The sequence below is a fragment of the Scylla paramamosain genome, chromosome 28 (assembly GCF_035594125.1).
Source record: "Scylla paramamosain isolate STU-SP2022 chromosome 28, ASM3559412v1, whole genome shotgun sequence".
NCBI classification, from domain to species: domain Eukaryota; kingdom Metazoa; phylum Arthropoda; class Malacostraca; order Decapoda; family Portunidae; genus Scylla; species Scylla paramamosain.
The window spans coordinates 1375001-1395000 of NC_087178.1; the positions used below are offsets into that span (position 1 = coordinate 1375001).

At 41.4% G+C, this 20000-nt stretch overlaps 1 protein-coding gene and 1 long non-coding RNA gene across 3 annotated transcripts in view; one reads left to right on the forward strand and one right to left on the reverse strand.

The window, feature by feature from the left end:
* Positions 1-12053, forward strand: part of LOC135114672 (uncharacterized) — a 41777-nt gene extending 29724 nt beyond the window's left edge. The window contains exon 3 of the long non-coding RNA XR_010275625.1: positions 10162-12053. This is a non-coding gene — a long non-coding RNA (uncharacterized LOC135114672). The remainder of the gene's footprint in view (positions 1-10161) is intronic.
* Positions 1-20000, reverse strand: part of LOC135114663 (sodium- and chloride-dependent glycine transporter 1-like) — a 106264-nt gene that overhangs the window by 44836 nt on the left and 41428 nt on the right. The gene's annotated exons all lie outside the window — the stretch shown is intronic.

Below are 20000 nucleotides of genomic sequence, written 5' to 3' on the forward strand. Positions count from 1 at the left end.
CCTAACCTAACCTAACCTAACCCAACCCAACCCAACCTAACCTAACCTAACCTAACCTAACCTAACCTAACCCAACCTAATCTAACCTAACCTAACCTAACCTAACCTAACCTAACCTAACCCAACCTAACCTAACCTAACCTAACCTAACCTAACCCAACCTAACCTAACCTAACCTAACCTAACCCAACCTAACCTAACCTAACCTAACCCAACCTAACCTAACCTAACCCAACCTAACCTAACCTAACCTAACCCAACCTAACCTAACCTAACCTAACCTAACCCAACCTAACCTAACCTAACCTAACCCAACCTAACCTAACCTAACCTAACCTAACCTAACCTAACCTAACCTAACCTAACCCAACCTAATCTAACCTAACCTAACCTAACTTAACCTAACGCCAAGACAAGCTCCCTCCATTTCCTGGCCACGACTTGAACTGTTTCGGGAGAGAAGGACCAAGACGACTGAGAAATTAAATTGTGTGTCTGCCTTTTGCCTCTGTTTAATTCTGGGAGGGAGATTTTTATGTATTTATTTATTTTTTTATTATAATTTTCCTTAGTTTTGTGTTTGCTTGTCTCCCTAACATGCAAGAAGAAAAAATCGTCAACAAGAGTTCAAGGCTTCAGAGAGAGAGAGAGAGAGAGAGAGAGAGAGAGAGAGAGAGAGAGAGAGAGAGAGAGAGAGAGAGAGCGCTACCTCCCCCACCAAGAAATGGCCGTGAGTCAAGTACCTGATAGTGTGAAGTGTTTGGTGTGGGTGAAATGTTGTGTGTGTGTGTGTGTGTGTGTGTGTGTGTGTGTGTGTGTGTGTGTGTGTGTGTGTGTGTGTGATAGGAATGTGTATACTCGGTTCCAGAAGAATCCGGTCATTCTTTTGCAGCTACGGTCGTATTTTGTTAAGACTCACAGCACCGAAGGAAACTAATCGCATCACACACACACACACACACACACACACACACACACACACACACACACACACACACACACACACACACACACAGAGAATAGGAAGTTAACCCTTTGACTATTAATTAGGTACACCTTTCCTCAATTACTAATGACTGTCAGACATCTTGACTTGTTCCACAGCCGCCTCTAATCTTTAAAATGAGTAGTAATTGCAAAATATATTCTTTTTAATACCCTTCTTTTTTTTTATAGATGTTTATAAAGATTTCATGCATTAATTCTGGTGCTGCTGATTGGTTCGTATTACAGTGAAAGAGTTAAATGCAGAAGGAAGGAACACCCAAGAACAAAATCAGGTGAAACAAAAAGGTTTGCTAATTATACAGTCCCATAATATTATATAGGTATGGAATTGGTCGTTAGCAGTATTAGTTAGCGCGTCTCAGTTTGGCTCCTGATGCAGTTATCGTATTCTACACAATCTCTATGATATGCAATGAGTTACGTACAAATTTATGCTCTCACACATTATATTGCAATTTCCTTCCTGCTCTACATGTTTCCTCATTTAAATTCTGCCACCGGAAAGTATAGCAAATGTCAGACAGCCATCTCAAGCCAGCAGCTCCAGACACCTGTGCCAGTCACTCACCTCTGCTCGCGTCTCTTCCCCCCGCCTTTGTGGCACATGAATTTGCCGAGTTGAAAAATAGATCCCGTTATGTCGACATGGGAAAGAGATGTAAGTAGAATAGAACGTTAATTAAACTTCGAGGCTGGGAGGCTATGCTGTCTTTGTCTCGTCCTTGTGGCACAGAAATCTCTGAATGGGGTTGAAAAAGTGATCACATAGTTTGGATGCAGGAAAAAAATAAATGAATCAAGTATTAATTGTGAAGAGACAGGGAGATCAAGCTGTCTTTTTCTATTCTTTGTCTTTCTCTCATCTTTGTGGGACAGAAGTCTCAGAAATGAGTTGCAAAATTTATTATACAGATTGGACGCAGGAAACAAATTTGTATGTAGAGTCGAATGTTAATTACGAAGAGACAGAGAGATAATAGTGTGTTTCTCTTTTCTTCTCTGTCCTTCTCACGTCTTTGTGGCATAGAAATTTCAGAAGTTAAAAAAAATATTCACATAATTTCGACACGGGGGGGGGGGAAGTATAGGTTGAATCGAACATTAATTACGAAGCTTCGAGACAGAGATCATGCAAAACAAACAAGCATCTAATTAGAGATCGACCGTTTTAAGGTGATTTGGCTCAATTTGGGGATTTCGCCTGGTTTTCAAATCATAAAAAAAAATAAAAAAAATGACGGTACTTTTATTTTTTAGTAATCAGTTTAAAGTTTAATCCAATTGCTCTTCCTTTCTTTTCCTTCTTGTTGTTATTGTTCTTCTTGTTCTTGTTTTTGTTGTTTTTGTTCTTGTTCTTCATTATCATTATTATCATTTATCATTATTAACTTCATCATCATCATCATCATCTTCTTCTTCTTCTTCTTCTTCTTCTTCTTCTTCTTCTTCTTCTTCTTCTTCTTCTTCTTCTTCTTCTTCTTCTTCTTCTTCTTCTTCTTCTTCTTCTTCTTCTACTACTACTACTACTACTACTACTACTACTACTACTACTACTACTACTACTACTACTACTACTACTACTACTACTACTACTACTACTACTACTACTACTACTACTACTTTCATCTTCGCTACGTAAATTGTTAGTTTTTTTTTTACGATTTTTTCTCACTTTAAAGAAACATTCATCATTTTCTTTTCTCAATATCGCTTCTTGCCTCTCAGTTTGGGATAATCGCCCTGCTTTTCCTCCCAACACGTCAATAAGATCGTCCATCCATACTGGCGCCTTGACATTGTGACCTTACTGACACGGAAGTCTTGAACACGTCCACCACGAGTATTAAGTCCGTCACATATGGCGTTCATGTGTGTGTGTGTGTGTGTGTGTGTGTGTGTGTGTGTGTGTGTGTGTGTGTGTGTGTGTGTGTTAGGGATTGGTGTATGGGTGGTTGTTGCCCTGTATTTGTTTGGGTTGTTTGTTGTTGTGTTATTAGTGTTGTTTTTCCTTCTTATGTAATGTTATGTGATGTTGTTGTTGTTGTTGTTGTTGTTGTTGTTGTTTCATGTACTAGCGAAGGGCAGAAACATGGACAAAAAAAAAGTCGCTTATCACGCCCTTTTTGCTTTTGTTATTCTTGTTGTTGTTGTTGTCGTTGTTGTTGTTGTACCACTACCACCACCACCACCACCACCACCACCACCACCACCACCAGGAGAAACAGCCGACATCGCCCCACCATCAGCAATAATATGGCATCGTAAAATACTTCTTAAATATTAATAGCTTGGTGCAATAACGTGCCATAACATTTTGCTTCTTAGGCACTACTGCTTGGGTCCGCTTGAGTGCCAGGGTTTACGAGCTCTGGTGTATGTGTGTGTGTGTGTGTGTGTGTGTGTGTGTGTGTAGGGGGGAGGGGGAGAGATGAAGATCCTGCCAGTCCTCCCCCACCACACACACACACACACACACACACACACACACACACACACACATCATAGTTGAGGTGAGAGGAAGTGTATTTGAGGAGCAGTTGTCTCTGTCAGAATTATTTTAAGTAGCAAAGAGGAATAGGCGGAAGAGGAAGAAGAGGAGGAAGATGAGAGGACGCTAAAGAAGACGAGAAAGAAAGAAGTGGAATAGGGTAGAAAGCTTTCGTGAGGAAGAGAAGAAGCGGAAGTGTGGTGAATTCGGAACTGGAGAAAGAAGGAAAGAAGAATCTAGTATAAGAGGAGGAGGAGGAGGAGGAGGAAGAGAAAATCATGTTGATGATGAATTTGGAAATGGAGAAGAAAGGAAGAATCTTGCGTAAGAGGAGGAGGAGCAGAAGGAAGAGGAGGAGGAGGAGGAGGAGGAGGAGGAGGAGAAAATCGTGTGTAGATGTTGGGAGGAAAAGGAGGTTTCACATACCTGGCACCAAGACCTGTTGACGTTTGAGTGCCAGGTAGGGCTTCCTGCTCCTCCTCCTCCTCCTCCTCCTCCTCCTCCTCCTCCTCCTCCTCCTCCTCCTCCTCCTCCACTTCTCCATCTGACACTTGTTTTTCTGATCTTTCCACTCCCTGTTTTTATATCGTAAGGAGGGACGGGTGGGGAAGGTTGGTGGGTGTAGAGCTTCCACCTTTTCACCTTTCCATCTGTCTTGCACTTAAGGTTTCCGAAGACCATTGTCCTTGACCGGCATTCCCTTTCTTTTATCAGTGACCTTTGTGATGTTTGGTTGGTATCTCCTTCTCCTCCTCCTCCTCCTCCTCCTCCTCCTCCTAAGATGACGCATTCCATCAATACCTCTTCTTGCACTATATTCTTGGGCCTCTCCCACTATTTCTTCTGATAAACAGCTCTCATTTCCTCACCACCTCGCCTCCTTTCCCTCCTCTCCCTCCTCCTCCTTTCCTCCATTCATCACTTCTTCGTATTCCTCCATCTCACACTCTCCTCTTCTCCTCCCTCCTCCTCCTTCACTTTTCATTCGTCTTTTTAAATTCTTTCTTTCATTCTGTTTCTGCTTTCTGTTTCCATTTTCTTTTCTTGCTTCCTGTCAATCTCTCTCTCTCTCTCTCTCTCTCTCTCTCTCTCTCTCTCTCTCTCTCTCTCTCTCTCTCTCTCTCTCTCTCTCTCTCTCTCTCTCTCTCTCTCTCCATTTATTTCCTTTCATCAGGTTTTCCTCTTGTTTTTTCCTTTCAGTCTTTATCCTTTTTCTTCACAATTTTCATCTCTCTCCATCACTTGAATTTATGTTATTTCTTATTTTTCATCACTATTTCTTCCCATTTTTCCCTTTTGCGCCTTCATTCTCCTTCTTCTCGTCTCTTTCTTCTCAATTTATCATTTCACTCCCTCTCCATCACACTCTTGTCCCTTGCACCACTTTTTCTCTTCACCCTCTTTCTTCATGTCTTTCATCCCCGTCTATCAATTCAGTTCCTCTCCTTGCTCATACACACCCGCCTCTGCCGCGCCTCACCTTCCTCCCTTCCTTTTTTCACTGTTAGCTTTGGAATTCCTTGCTTCTCTAACGTTTGCACCTCCTGTTTCTTGTCCATCAGCTTGCAATACCGTCTGTTGGTGATCTTGGTCTTTGTTTGTGTTTCTGTTTGACTGTCTTCGTTTCCTGCTGTCGTCTGCTTCTCTTTCCTCTTCCTTCTTTCCCTCTTTTATTGTATTTCTTTTGTTTTCCTTCTTTTTTATTTTATTTATTTATTTTTTTTATGTTTTTCTTTTCTCTTTTTCTTTATTTCTTGTGTTTCCTTCTTTCCTCCTTTCTTGTATTTCTTCTGTTTCGTTCTTTTCTCTTTTTCTTATATTTCTCCTTCGTCTTTTCGTGTGTTATTTAGGTTCTCTCTCTCTCTCTCTCTCTCTCTCTCTCTCTCTCTCTCTCTCTCTCTCTCTCTCTCTCTCTCTCTCTCTCTCTCTCTCTCTCTCTCTCTCTCTCTCTCTCTCTCTCTCTCTCTCTCTCTCCCCAGATATCTCCGCCGTAAACTTGTCCTTGTAGATTATAATGAAGCAATAGGAATTTTGAGTCGTGATGTTGCTGCATGTGATCAGCGAACGTAGAAGGTCACGCGGTAGACAAGAGAAGAGAGAGAAGCGCAAAGGGAAGACTGTACGAGTAGAAGAGGATGGAAGAGAAAACATGGAAGAGGAGAGTGAGGCTTGTAGAAGGAAAGAAGAGGGGAGGGTGAAAGAGGGTGCAGGGAAGAGTAAGATTTGCTTGGAAGAGTAGGGAAGAAGAGGATGGAAGGGGGAGAATAGGGAAGGAAAGGGGATGAAAGAGAGGATATGAAAATGGAGGCTGAAGGAGAGATGGAAGAATAAGGAGGAGTTTGGAATAGTAGGGAAGAATAGGAAGATGAAAGAGGGAACAGGGAAGAATTAGAGGAAATTTGGAAGAGGACGGAAGAGAAGGGAGGATTTTTTTTTTTTTTTTTTATGTAGGAAGGATACTAACCAAGGGCAACAAAAATCTAATAAAAAAAATGAAAGAAGAGTAAGAGTAAGAGGAATTTGGATGAGAAGGGAAGAGGAGGGAGGTTGACTTTCCCCTCCCTCCTCCTCCTCCTCCTCCTCCTCCACCTCCTCCTCCTCTTCTTCGAATTGACAAATATAAGGCTCACTTTTATTATAACATATTTTCCGGTTTCTGTGTTTGACGTCACTTGGCAGAGATAAAGGCACGTGTGTTTGTGTGTGTGTGTGTGTGTGTGTGTGTGTGTGTGTGTGTGTGTGTGTGAGCTTGTGTTTAAGGCTAGACATAAGAACATAAGCATCATAATTATGAATGGAAATAAGCATAAAGAGAGACGAAGACGTGCATGAGAGAGAGAGAGAGAGAGAGAGAGAGAGAGAGAGAGAGAGAGAGAGAGAGAGAGAGAGAGAGAGAGAGAGAGAGATGCTGGAGTCACGTGGGTTAGCCTGACGCGTCATCTCCCTAGCTAATGCATCATATCACTTTCTCGGGTCACAAGGGCGCCAGTGACGGAGGAATCTGGTTCTGTAATCTCTCCTTATCTCCCTTAACAAGACGCCAGATAAGGAGATAGATTACAGAGGGGGAGAAGTGAGTGGAAACACGTGTATGCTTTCAAGAATGTTGACTACAGGTAAAGAAAATGAAGGGAAACACGTGATTGCTGTGTATACATATAAGAATGTTGACTACAGATAAAGAAAATGAGAGGAAACACGTGATTGCTGTGTATACATATAAGAATGCTGACTACAGGTAAAGAAAATGAGAGGAAACACGTGATTGCTGTGTATACGTATAAGAATGTTGACTACAGGTAAAGAAAATGAGAGGAAACACGTGATTGCTGTGTATACATATAAGAATGTTGACTACAGGTAAAGAAAATGAGAGGAAACACGTAATTGCTGTGTATACGTATAAGAATGTTGACTACAGGTAAAGAAAATGAGAGGAAACACGTGATTGCTGTGTATACATATAAGAATGTTGACTACAGGTAAAGAAAATGAGAGGAAACACGTGATTGCTGTTTATACATATAAGAATGTTGACTACAGATAAAGAAAATGAAAGAAATCATGTGTTTCTTGTACATTACGTATAACAAAATAGATTAGAAAAAGGAAAAGTGTGAGAGAAAATATGTTATTCTTGTGTGTACTTGTTATAAAATAGATTAGAGAAAGGAAAATTGTGAGAGAAAAAAAAAAAACACGGATTCTTTGGTATGCCTGTTACGTATTAATGAATTTGGAGTGCATGTTTTCTCTCTCTCTCTCTCTCTCTCTCTCTCTCTCTCTCTCTCTCTCTCTCTCTCTCTCTCTCTCTCTCTCTCTCTCTCTCTCTCTCTCTCTCTCTCTCTCTCTCTCTCTCTCTCTCTCTCTCTCTCTCGGAAGACATTGTTATCATCACAGTTTATTTATTTATTTATTTTATTTATTTATTTTTTCTTTATTTCTTTCTTCATTTTTTTTTCTTTTTACCACAGTAACTAGTATATGCATAACTTCCCTTCAGAATCTTCACTCGCCCCTCACGCTCCTCACGCGCCTCAAGCCTGCAGGATTCTTAAGCACCTCACTCAGCCTCTCCTCAGAACTGCTTTCAAAGGCCACCGATGCGTCTCGATTCATCAGGTTCTCTTGGGTGTTTTCTGAACCACTGATGATGCAGACTCCGTGTTAAATTATCACCGAAATCATGAAAATATACTTGAAATCCACAATCAATTTGTATCACACCATGTAAAAAAAAAGTAAATAAGATAAAATAAGTAAAAAAAAAAAAAAAATAGATGAAATAAGACACAAGAGCATAGAAGATCGCGAACCTTATTGTGATGGACTGCTACAGGTTGTGGAAGAGAATTTTCAGATCAAATTAACATCAGCGGGTCCCAGCTACGTATGAGATGGTTAAGTTAGGTTAGGCTATGTAAAAATTGCTAGGGGAGCGGGGTTAGGTTAAATTACATTAAATTTAGATTACATAACCTTTCCTAACATAACCTAACCCACCGTAAAAATAGCTAAGTGATTAGGTTAAGAATTGTTATGTTAAATTAGACTCGCCTACATAACCTATCCTAACTTAACCTAATATAACTTAACCCACCTTAAAAATAACTAGGGTGGCTAGATAAGATTGTTAGACGAAATTACATTACCTTACCCAATGTAACTTGACCCACCTTGAATATACAGTAAAATCCCTCTTATCCGGCATTCGAGTATCCGGTAGCTTCAAGTATCCGGCACATTTTTCCCCGAGCCTTAAAATCAATAAAAAATCAATGTGTACTCATAAAATCGATTAAAATTCCCGCGCGAGGCATACTTTGTCCCTTGGCCACCAGAGCGCACTGCTTTGCGCCATCCGCAGCCCACTGCACTGTGTTTACTCAGTGACTCAGTCCCGCGTGTGCACTGTTTATCGCCTGACGCCTTCATCATGCCTAAAGTTGTAGAAAAGAGGAAGCGTGTTGTGCTTATACTTAAGCAGCTGATCAGATCAGCTGCTGATTAAGATCAGCTGTTCTTTGTTATGGTAAGATGCGTGAGTGTAGGGTGGTGATTGTGGACATAATTTCACTTCTATTCAAGTATCCGGCAATATTCAAGTATCCGGCATGTCGGCGGTCCCGTTGATGCCGGATAAGAGGGATTTTACTGTAACTAGGATTGTTAGGTCAGGCTAGGTTAGACAAACTTACATAATCTTATCTAACCTAGCCAACTTTGAATATAGCTGGAATGTTACGTTACGTTAGGTTAAATTAAATTACATAACCTATCTTAACCTAACCTAATAGAACTTGACCCACCTTGAATATGATTAGGGTGGATAGTTTAGGTTACACAAAATTACATAACCTTGCCTAATATGCCCCACTGTAAATACGGCTAGTTTGGTTAGGTTACGTCAGGTTAGGTTAGGTTAGGTTAGATTCAATAAAATAACGTGACCTATCTAACCTAACCCTAACATAACCCAATTAACTCTAACCTTACCTAACATAACCCAATTAACCCTAACCTTACCTAACATAACCCAATTAACCCTAACCTTACCTAACATAACCCAATTAACCCTAACCTAACCTAACATAACCCAACCCACTTTTGAAATAAGTTTTGTGTGGCTGATCTTCAAGTGACGCTAATTTTGTAACGTTCTTTCCGAGTGGCTGTTTGGGAAGCCACTATTCATTGCGGACTATTCTTGGCAGTGCATGCTGAGTTGTATTGTTCCTCGTTGCGTTCTTTTTCTTTCTTTCTTTCTTTTTTTCATAGTCCATCACCATTATTGAGGGACGGAGTCAATGCACTACAGCACAAAGACCTTCCATCACGCCCTTCCTGCAACCTCTCACACACACACACACACACACACACACACACGTCCATCTCTCTTTGTCAATTCTCATTTTTTTTTATTTTCGTTCCACTTGCCCAAATAAAGCAAGCATCTACTTACCTGCTGAAGTCACGACACGGGCTCCTCTTAACGCTGAACCGTGTCTCTCTCTCTCTCTCTCTCTCTCTCTCTCTCTCTCTCTCTCTCTCTCTCTCTCTCTCTCTCTCTCTCTCTCTCTCTCTCTCTCTCTCTCGTCAGTTTTATTCAAGGGCTACAAAGATCACTAGGGTCCGAATTGTGTTTTGACAAGTGATTTCTATTGCATCTCCTCCGTTTTCTGTTTTTCCTCCTCTGTTTTTTTGTTTTTCCTCCGTTTTCTGTTGCGTCTCCTCCGATTTTCTGCTCGTGCTGTGGTGTTTGTGGTGTGTGTGTGCTGTCATCCTCATTTTTCGTGTTGTTCCCCAGGTAAACAAAATCTCAAGGGCCAGTAATCAGGACAGGTAAGACATAACGAGCTCAAACGGGATTAAGTGAGGTTTAGAAAAGAGCTAAAAAGAAAACTAATAATTAAATGGAGTGGTAGATGATTGCAATGGACTCAGTATTAATGGGGGTGCCGAGTCAATTGGGAGCTTTTAAGAGAATGAATAAATGGAGATAGAAATGATAGGAAGATATGAGTAAGTAGGTTTTATAGAAGGATTATACCATACGTAAGTCAAGTGGCTTTCTGTAGAGTTCCTTATCGTTTTCATGTTGTCAGATTCCTTGTCTGTCCTGATTTTAACATGTCCAACTTAGAGGTGGTTTTATTTACTTTTAGAAGCGGCTCTGCGTGACCTCGTAGTGGAAGTCCGTAGCATCAGTCAGGCAGTCAATCAGTCAGTCAGAATTAGCAAGTGTTCATCTTCTGATCAAAGTAAGTAAGTTATTCACCCATCACCGACCAAAACGAATAGGAAAATCACCATATTCGACCAAGACAAGCAGGAAAATGACCTTATTCGACCAAAACAAGCACAAAAATCATCACATTCGACCAAAACAAACAGAAAAATCACCATATTCAACCAAAACAAGCAGAAAAATCACCATATTCGACCAAAACAAGCAGAAAAATCACATGTTCGACCAAAACAAGCAGAAAAATCACATATTCGACCAAGACAAGCAGGAAAATCACCCACTCACCTTCAGACTTTCAAACGACCGGGAATGCACTGACGAAGAAAGAACCTCAACATGGGAACTTGGTCTACTGAACACCTCTTTACCGAACAGTAAGTGACGACCGTTTTCTACCATTTAAATATAAACCCACGAAGTAAAGTGGGTCACCTCTGTATTGGCTAGGGCGGCAGGTGAAGGACCGCTAATGACAGGAGTAGCGGGTGTTATACTCGTATTTAGACCTACGTACGTGTGTAGGCCTAAGATAGATGCCAGGTGGTTATTCACTGTTCCCTCGTAATTCTGCCTGGCGCTACATGACCTTGTTTTTGGGTAGGCTTAGTTTTATTAGTGCTTTTCTGCTCCCTTAGTGGTTGTTAACTCATTCAATGCTCTGCTCACCATCTCTTAGCCTTCAGAGTACCGTGAGAATGGGTACACCAATATATAGAGAGAGAGAATTGGAGGTTATATTTTTCTCTTCTCGTTTGTAAATCTATTTAAAGAAACTGGATCATAAGAATAAGTGTCCATAAAAGTTGTAATTATGGAGAAACATTATCTGGTAAGCAAAGGGTTAAGAAACTAATTATAGAATGCATACATGGCTAGTTAATTGCTGTAGTTAGGTTACTTAGTTTTAATGACCAAAATACATACATGGTCAGTTAGTCAGTGTGTTTAGTTTTTTCATTGACCAAAATAATAAAGGTATACACAACAGTACAGTAAATATATACAAAAATCTTTACTGTTAAAAGAATTATACTTTCAACACGTTCTTGTCGTACATACATACATGCACGAGGAAAAATGATACTGCGTTGCACATGAATCAGGATAGAAGACTTGCTTGGGTAAATTCAAGGAAAACATCATGATAAATATTAAGGAAAGCTCTGGATTCCACAAGCATCAGGCGTGAAATACAAGTACATATTAGATTACCCTATTTGAATGGGAAAATACTAGGTTGGAAAGATGTCAGGGGGAAAAAGAAGTAGGTTGGGAAAATTATCAGGGAAAGAAAGAGGTTAAAGAAGTGCGAAGGGGGAAAAAAATAGTCCAGAGTGGATGATTGTCAGAGAAAGTATTAGGTTAGATTGGAAAGATGTCAAGGAAAAAATCTAAGTCTGGAAAAAAAGTATCAGGGAAAGTATGACGTTAAAGAAGTGCCAAGTAAAAAAAATAAAATAAAAAAACTCTAGATCGGATAACTGTCAGAGAAAATATTAGATTGGACTGGAAAAAAATATCAAGGCGAAAAAAATACTAATCTGGAAAAGTATCGAGGAAAATAAGATGTCAGAAAACTGCAAGGAAAAAAAAAAAGTCAAGATTGGATAATTGTCAGGTTACCTGAACGTGAGACTTCCTACCGCTTCTCTTGTGTTCACCATTTACTGACAGAGACTAGCCTTAGGAAACACGAGAGGAAAAAGAGCTTACGTTTGGATGATTGTCAAGGAGAATGTTAGATCAGATACTTGACTTAGGAACATATTCTGAAAAGGCTCTAGTTGAAGTGACATGGGTTTTTAAGTGTGTTTTCTCTGGTTCTAGTGAGAGATTAACAACATTTCTCTATTATCAATAGGACAAATACTCTTAAGAACCAGGCTAATCATCTCTATGCCCTTTGAAAACAGTCATGGTGAAACAGCAAAGTGCTACTCAGTGCGACACTTACATTGAAGATACAGAGTCTTTGAGTGTTTTGCATGGTTTTGGTGACAGATTAACAAGATTTCTACATTATGAACAGGGCACTCGGCTAATCATCTCTGTGGCCTTTGAAAACAGTCGCGGCGAGAGAGCAAAGGCCTTCACCATTATACTGATTTTGTACGAGTAAACATTTCACCAAGAGTTGATCATAATATCTCTAATTTTATAAACACAAGTACAGATGTGAACACTCAGGCGGAAGACTAACAGATGTAAATTCGAAACTGGCGTCATAATTTTTTTGTTCCTAATATGCGGTGTCAGTTACTTTTTTTTTGGGAGGGTAGGAGGGAGGGACTATGACTGCCACCTGACTCTCATTAAAAGTGACACTTGTATGTAATTTTGCAACACTTGGGATAATAAAACACAGCAGATCAGGACACTTGCCCCCCTATGAAAGAGAGAGAGAGAGAGAGAGAGAGAGAGAGAGAGAGAGAGAGAGAGAGAGAGAGAGAGAGAGAGAGAGAGAGAGAGAGAGAGAGAGAGAGAGAGAGAGAGAGAGAGAGAGAGTTATTTTGGTTCATGTTGTGCTGAGTCTATTTCTCTTGGTAAGCGAGAGAGAGAGAGAGAGAGAGAGAGAGAGAGAGAGAGAGAGAGAGAGAGAGAGAGAGAGAGAGAGAGAGAGAGAGAGAGAGAGTGTTGCTCAATCTTCAATCCACTGAGGTGATCTGGAATAGTTAAGATAGGCACGCATTATGGCATTGTATTTGAAGTTCTTTATGATAATGGTATGCAGTCTCCCCCCCCCACCCACACACACACACCGCACTGCTGCCACACACCACACTGCTGCTCCTCCTGCTGCCTCCCGCTGTTATTTCCAGGGTTGTTTCCTTCTCTGAATCTGACTGTTTGCCTTCTTCCTCCGTACTGACTCGCTGCTAATGATTTTCTGCTCTTTGCTTATCCCTACTTCTGCTGCTGCTTGTTTTGTTTCGCCATTAAAATATGGAAAATATAATAACTTAAAAACTATATGCTAATACAAGAGTTAAGCTGCACTTCATAACTCTATTCAAATTCTGCTCCCTTCATTAAGTATGTCAAACAGACAGGTTGTGTGTGATGTGATGTGTTTGTGATTATTCTCCCTACGTTATTTCGTCCATATATTTCTTCTTTTCTTCCTTCTCTTTTGACTCCATTCAAAGCATTTCTTCAGCTCATCTCTTCCATACGACAGGCTGCAGTAGAAGTCCGTGGGATTTCCAAGAGTGTTGTTTTTTTATGATTTTTTTTTACATGCAAGGGCAGCAAAATTGAGAGAGAGAGAGAGAGAGAGAGAGAGAGAGAGAGAGAGAGAGAGAGAGAGAGAGAGAGAGAGAGAGAGAGAGAGAGAGAGAGAGAGAGAGAGGGGCCTACTTTGGTGCCAATTCCCCAAAAAACCTGCCGAAAAGAAAATTCAGATGATGGAGGATGAGTGTTTGAAGCCTCCCAGCGTCATTAGTAGGAAAACCACCATTGAAAACCCGAATAATCATCTCTGTGGCGTTTAAGAATAGTGGTGATGAGATAACAATGCACTTAACCCCTTCACTACTATTTGGCATGTCTTTAATTAACTACTACTTTAATTTAACTACTCTGATATTTTTCTTCTTGGGACAATTTTTTTCTTCTTATTCTTGACTTTTTTCTTATTCTCCACTTTTTCTTCTTCCTGAGACTTTTTTTTTTTTTAATTTCCTGCGGTAATTTTTTATTCTCGACACATTTTTCCTTCTTGTGACATTTTCTTTCTTTTCTTGGGGATTTTTTTCTTATTCTCGATATTTTCTTTATTCTTGGGACTTTTTCTTATTCTTGACAGTTTTTCCTTATTCTTGGGATATATTTCTTCTTCCTGGAACATTTTTTTTTATTACCGAGACATTTTTTCTTCTTCCAGAGACGTGTTTTCTTATTTCTGAGACTCTTTTCTTCCTGGGACATCTTTTCGTATTCTTGGGGCACTCTCTCTTATTCCACAGCCACCACCTCCAAGCATTATACTGCCTAGAAACTGTAAAGCCTGTTCTTTTTATGCCCTTCTTTCCTATACATGCTTGTAAAGATTCCACTTATTCCTTTTTTGTGTTGTGAGTTGTTGCTTATCGCGGTGAAGGCCTTAAAAAAAACAAGCATGTAGTATCTTCTCCTCACTTTCCCGCTATCCTCTTTCTTTTTTTCCCCGTGTTGAAATCGGTAATGTTTGGGATACCCGGGATTGGACACTGGAGAAAGAGGAGGAAGGAGAAAGAAGAAGAGGCCCTTTCAGTGAGGAGATAAGAGCCCGTGAGGAGAACAGTTAATAGTCTTGAGGAGTGTTAGACAGCATTGAATCTCCTTCACCTTGATCTTGTTTTGTTTGCCTTGAATTGGACACTCCTATCGAGACACTGGAGACGTAGAGGGAAGAAGAGAAGAGGTTTTTCAGTGAGGGAGCGGTGTGCAACTAAACAGACAGGAGAGATTTAACAGTCGCCATGCAGGAGTGAAGGTCAGATAGTTTACGACAGGATAATGTAGTAGTAGAGCAAATTCTTAAACGATTCTGTGACTTATCTCGACCATTTCTGAACAAACGAGAGGCATTAGAGTTTCAAGATTTTTTTTACTTATTCTCTTCCTCCTAAATCTAACACCGGGCTTTAGTGGGAGCAACAAGGATTCTGTGTCATGAATAAGAGAATTTTAATTGTTTTTTTTTCTCTCTCCTCTTAGATCTAACACTGGGCTCTAATGGGAGTTACTGGGGTTTTGAAGGAAGTGTGCGTGAACCTAGCGGTGTAACAATGATTCTATGTCATGAATAGGAAAGTTTTCAAGGCTCTCTCTCTCTCTCTCTCTCTCTCTCTCTCTCTCTCTCTCTCTCTCTCTCTCTCTCTCTCTCTCTCTCTCTCTCTCTCTCTCAAATCTAACAAGCTCTAGTGGTAATTAATGGGCTTTTAAAGGGTGTGTGCCTGATTCTGGTGGTAGTTTAATAAGGACCCTGTGTCATGAATGGGGAGAACGATCTTAACAACTAGACTAATTATCTTCCTGATCTTTGAAAGTGTTCGTGACGAGAGAAGGCGTTTTAATAATAGGAGCCTTGAAAAGAGAGAGGCTTGGCCAAGACGCGCGTGTTTATGCATTCCTCCTTTTCGATTTTGTGCATGCGACTCCTCCTCCTCCTCCTCCTCCTCCTCCTCCTCCTCCTCCTCCTCCTCCTCCTCCTCCTCCTCCTCCTCCTATTTTTACTTTATCTTTGTCTCAATCTGCATTCTCTCTCTCTCTCTCTCTCTCTCTCTCTCTCTCTCTCTCTCTCTCTCTCTCTCTCTCTCTCTCTCTCTCTCTCTCTCTCTCTCTCTCTCTCTCTCTCTCTCTCTCTCTCCAATAGCAAGGAAAAAATATGCGCATGATAAAGAAAAATGCGAATTGACTGATTGCTTTAAATTAGTGCCTGTTATCTTTCTCCTTCTTCTTCTTCTTCTTCTTCTTCTTCTTCTTCTTCTTCTTCTTCTTCTTCTTCTTCTTCTTCTTCTTCTTCTTCGTATTCTGCACCATCCATAAATCTCAAACTGGATAGAAGCGGTGACATTTTTCTATATACCTATTTTCTTTTTATCAGTCATGCCCTCAGATAGTTTATAACAAAAAGTCAAGACCGTTAAGTCGCATTGCATTCTATCACTGTGGCATTGACTTTGATAGCTCTTTCTGCTGTCACTTGTTAACTCCTCACCATTACTGCCATTACTGCCACTGAACTGTTGGGAGGGACCAGCAGGGCGGCGCGGCGGGGACTCTCGTGTGTAGTTCGCTTAAACGGTAATACACTGGATCTGACTGGTGCCTTCTTGGTGGTGGTGGTGGTGGTGGTGGTGGTGGTGGTGGTGTTGTGCGTGTAGGTATGCTTAGCGTCTGGCTACGGGGGTGTGAGATTGGTGGTGGTAGTAGTGGTAGTAGTAGTAGTTGTGGTGATGGTGGTGGTGGTAACAACAACAGCATCAGCAACAACAACAACAACAACAACAACAACAACAACAACAACAACTACTACTACTACTACTACTACTACTACTACTACTACTACTACTACTACTACTACTACTACTACTACTACTACTACCACCACCACCACCACCACCACCACCACAAACAGACCCACTGTAAATAGCTTCACCTGCATGATATCCCTTCATTCATTCAATCATTCATTCATTCATTCCCAGCCTCTCTACGTACACACACAGACACATACACAGAACCCATTGTTTACATAGTACTAACATAACTACAAACACACAGCTACCCCTGAGAGTCCTGTCCTATCACAACAACACTTAAAGACCATTGACAACACTTCCCCCTCATCTGGTCATTATTTACAAGCACGAGACGACACACACGTCTTGACACGACCAGGTTCTCAGCAATTTATCCAGTGTTTACATACAATAGAGACAGACATGCAGATTCTTATCGGACCACTTGTGTTCTTGATTGATATTAGCATCTAGATTAGCATTGCTGGTGCGTGTGGAGGAGGGAAGTGGAGGAGGAGGAGAGGGTGGTAAAAAAATAGAGGTAGTAGGTTGGAGATAAATAGCAATTAATTTGTCTTTGCCACTGTTTATCAGAGGAGAGTAAGGAGGAGAGATAAAGGAGGAAGGAAGAAAGGTAAAAGAGATAAATGAGGAGGTGAGTGAGGAAAGTAAAGAGGAAGGGAGGAAAGATAACAGAAGAAGGAGAATAGGTAATTAGTAGGGAGAAATGGTAAGAGGGGAGAGAGGAGAGATAAGAGAAGGAAAGACAAGGAAGGAGGAAATGGAAGGAACGGTAAAGAAACAGGGAGGGAAAATAAGGGAAGCGAAAGGAAGAAGGAAATATGAGAGAAGAACGAAAGACAAGAAAGGGAGAGGGAGGAGAGGAACAGAGAGTAATAAGTAAAGATAGAAGAGGGAGAAAAGGTAAGAAAAAGGAAGACAAGGAGGGAGGAAGGAGGAAAGGTAAGAGGAGAAGAAACGAGAGAAAGCAGGGAGAGAGGGAGGAGAGGTAAAAGGAGCGACAAGGAAGGAGGGAGAGGGAGGAAAGGTAAGAGAAGGAGAGACAAGGAGGGAGGAAGAGGGAGGAGAGGTATGGAGAGAAGGAATAGAGACAGGGAGAAGAAAACAAATATTTCGAGTCATGGCTGGTGGTGAAAGGCGTGCTTGGCGGGCCGCTGGTGTGTGTGTGTGTGTGTGTGTGTGTGTGTGTGTTGACTTAGTGCTGCCTCTCTCTCCCTCCTCCTCCTCCTTCTCTCCTTCCTTCTCTCTCCTCTCGCAAGGTCTGTTTTGGCCAGTGTGACTCTTCTCTCCTTCCTTCTCTCATTCCTTCTGTCTTTTCTCCCTCCTTCTCCCCTTCTCTCCCTTCTTCTCTCCTTCCATCTCTCCCTCCTTTTCTCTCTCTCTCTTTCCTCTTTTTCTCTTTATTCCTTTCTCTTCTCTCTTTCTCTTGTCTTCCTCTTTCTCACCTTCCTTCTTCTCCCCTTCCTTCTCCCCTTCCTTCTCTTTCTCTCCTTCTCACGTCTTCTCTCTTCCCTGCATCTCATTTTCTGCTGCCCCCACCTTCATTCCTCCTCTCCTTTTACATTTTAGTACATATTTGTTTATTTATTTTTATTTGTGTTCGTCTCGTGGTTTAGTTTATAATCACTACTACTGTAAATTTGGTTTCGTTACTCTTACCTTTCATTGTCTTATTTATTTATTTATTAATTTTTATGCGTTACTTAAGTATATGACCACCACCACCACCACCACCACCATTGTCACATCCTCCTCCTCCTCCTCCTCCTCCTCCTCCTCCTCCTCCTCCTCCTCCTCCTCCTCCTCCTCCTCCTCCTCCTCCTCCTCCTCCTCCTCTCCACGTGCCTGCAGGTTACTAAGTCAGGTTCACATATCTGGATTTATCTGGTGATGCTTATGAGAGAGAGAGAGAGAGAGAGAGAGAGAGAGAGAGAGAGAGAGAGAGAGAGAGAGAGAGAGAGAGAGAGAGAGAGAGAGAGCGCCATTATCTGTTCATCCATCTATTTATCTATTTTACTTTGAACTTTTACTTCTGCGTTTGTATGTATGAATATATGTATGTATATATGTGTGTGTATGTATGTATGTATGTATGTGTCTATGTGTAATCTCCGCAAACACTTTAGTCCCCGGTAACCCAACCCGACCTCAGTAACCCTTCCATTGATTTCTGAAAAAAAAAAAAAAATAAGACAGTCTGGGATAAGATGGGGGGTAATTGCACGGTGGAAGGGGAGAGAGGGAAGACGGGAGGTGGGGAGCTGTGTGTCTGACAATTACTGGAGCGGGAAGGAAGAAGGGAAGAGGGAAAGAGGGAAGGAAGGGAAGGAGAAATGATCCTTCTTAATAGTAAATAAGAAAGGTGGAAGGAATGATGAAAAAAAGGAGGAGGAGGAGGAGGTGGAGGAGGAGGAAGAGGAGGAGGAGGTCGAGGTCATTGGTCTAGACAACGTTATGGAAGAGAAGGAAGAAGGGAAAGAAGTAAGGGATGTAGGAAAGAACAAAAGTAGGAGGAGGAGGAGGAAGAAGAAGAAGAAGAAGAAGAAGAAGAAGAAGAAGAAGAAGAAGAAGAAGAAGAAGAAGAAGAAGAAGAGGAGGAGATGTCATCCACCTCGATAGTAGAAAAGAAAGGAAGGAAGAAGTAAGGAATGAAGGCAAAAAGAGTAGGAGGAAGAGAAGGAAGAAGAAGAGGAAAACAAAGAAAAATGTCAGTAGAGAAGGAAGAGAGAGAAAGAAGAGACAAACGAAAGAAGGAAAGTAGTGAAGGAAAGCAGAATAACAAGTGAATGATGATGAGGAGGAGGAGGAGAAGGAGGAAAAAGAAGAGAAAGAGGAAGAAAAAGATGAAGAAAATGCAGTCGTCTCTCCAGCGTTATGCGAGAGTTTCAAGGTCACCCTCACGTTAATGGGAGAGGGGCAGACAACTCTCCCGACTCTCTCCGCTAACAGGACACGTTCTCACCTCTAAACTGGTTGTGCGGGTGTCTAGGGGCGTGGTGGTGGTGGTGGTGGTGGCGGTAGTGGCGGTAGTGGTAAGGAAGGTTAAGGGGTTTCTGAAGTTTCTTATTTTAGCATGAAGAAAATGTTATGACCTTGTGAAGAACATTGACTTATGCTTCTTGTTCCCTCCCACTGTTCACTGCATTCCCCGCAGCTTTCCCTCCTCCTCCTCCTCCTCCTCCTCCTCTCTCCCCACCCACCCTTTCCTTTCCTTCTCCTCCTCTGACACCACTTTCGCAACAGCGCTATACTCTCTCTCTCTCTCTCTCTCTCTCTCTCTCTCTCTCTCTCTCTCTCTCTCTCTCTCTCTCTCTCTCGCCATAACTTACACCTGACGTACAATTTTGTGTTCACCTTCTGTGTGTTTATCATCTACAGGTTTTATTTATTTTTTTCTTTATCAAGGTAGACAGACAGGTAGAGACTGAGCACAGGTAGGTTACGTAAGGTAATCAATGCTACCTGGCCGCAGGGTGAGGGAGCATCTTAACTAGCACGCTACCTGTTCCCTTGAGCGCCAGACGGGTTAAGAGAGGTGGAAATGGAGGAGGAAGAAGAGGAGGGGATGAAAAAAAAAAAAACTAATGACATAATAAATATAAATAAAGGAGGAAAACAGGAAAGGGGTAATACCGAGAAAGGAGGAGTGGAGTAATGGACGTCGTGGATAAAAGGAAAGAGAGAAAAGGGGATAATACAGAGGAGGAGGAGGAGGAGAAGAGGAGGAGGA